General features: G+C 47.7%; 1 protein-coding gene across 1 annotated transcript in view; it reads right to left on the reverse strand.

Moving 5' to 3' along the window:
* Positions 1-1,365, reverse strand: part of WIPI1 (WD repeat domain, phosphoinositide interacting 1) — a 37,768-nt gene that overhangs the window by 17,970 nt on the left and 18,433 nt on the right. The window lies entirely within an intron of this gene.

Here is a 1,365-nt window from a genome sequence, read left to right on the forward strand (position 1 = left end):
TGCCTTTCTTTGGGATTGGAATGAAAACTGACCTTTTCCAGTCCTGTGGCCACTGCTGAGTTTTCCAAATTTGCTGGCATATTGAGTGCAGCACTTTCACAGCATCATCTTTCAGGATTTGGAAGAGCTCAACTGGAATTCCATCACCTCCACTAGCTTTGTTCGTAGTGATGCTTTCTAAGGCCCACTTGACTTCACATTCCAGGATGTTTGGCTCTAGGTGAGTGATCACACCATCGTGATTATCTGGGTCATGAAGATCTTTTTTTGTACAGTTCTTCTGTGTATTCTTGCCATCTCTTCTTAATATCTTCTGCTTCTGTTAGGTCTATACCATTTCTGTCCTTTATCGAGCCCATCTTTGCATGAAATGTTCCTTTGGTATCTCTGATTTTCTTGAAGAGATCCCTAGTCTTTCCCATTCTGTTGTTTTCCTCTATTTCTTTGCAGTGATCGCTGAAGAAGCCTTTCTTAGCTCTTCTTGCTATTCTTTGGAACTCTGCATATTTGGGTTTTTATGTGGTTTGGGGACTTTAGGCTTGACACACATTTTCATAGATCACGGTCAGCTATAATTCCACCAGAATGGTCTGGCTGTGAGCCTTCTGCAGCTGGAGAAGAAATGCCTGCTTTTCATTCAAGAACCACTGGCATCATCAGCTGCAATGAGAAGGAGGTCCTGTGATTCTAAGTCATTCTTCACTTGGTATTTACAGCTGTTGTTGTTTAGTTGCTAAGTCATGTCCAACTCTTTGAGACCCCGTGGACTGTAGCCCGCCAGGCTCCTCTGTCCATGGGATTTCCCAGGCAAGAATACTGGAGTGGGTTGCCATTCCCTTCTCCAGGGGATCTTCCAGACTCAGGGCTCGAACCTACGTCTCCTGCAACGGCAGAAGGATTCTTGACCGCTGAGCCACAAGGGAAGCCCCAGTATTTAGAGTATTATACGTCAAACTTCAAGCAAGTTAACAGTTGTTTATAAAGTGCAGCTGCCTCTGGGTTGATTAATGGGATATGCTTTCCAGTTTTTAAAAAGAGAAAGGAGAGAAGGCATGTCTGGACTCACAGGTGCTCTGTGCTCGGACCCCACCTGTGGTCCGTCTTCGAAAGAGCTCTCACTGGGGAGCAGCCACCCTACCCGGTTACCCACACCGCCGTGGGGTGCAGGCTGCTCCCCAAATATTCCCTGAAAGCCTGTGAAGCCAACAGTGTCCCCACATTCGGCGGCTGGTGGATTTTTATGGAGATTTCCATGCTCAGCCGCTCAGGGCGTAGACTGCTGTGCTGCCAGGAAATTAGCTTGGACTCCATGGGGCAGACCGTTTGGAGGAAGCGGCTGGCCGCACAGCAGTCTACGCCCTGAGC

This window comes from Bison bison, unplaced genomic scaffold, assembly GCF_000754665.1.
Source record: "Bison bison bison isolate TAMUID 2011002044 unplaced genomic scaffold, Bison_UMD1.0 scf7180017864371, whole genome shotgun sequence".
Lineage (NCBI taxonomy): Eukaryota > Metazoa > Chordata > Mammalia > Artiodactyla > Bovidae > Bison > Bison bison.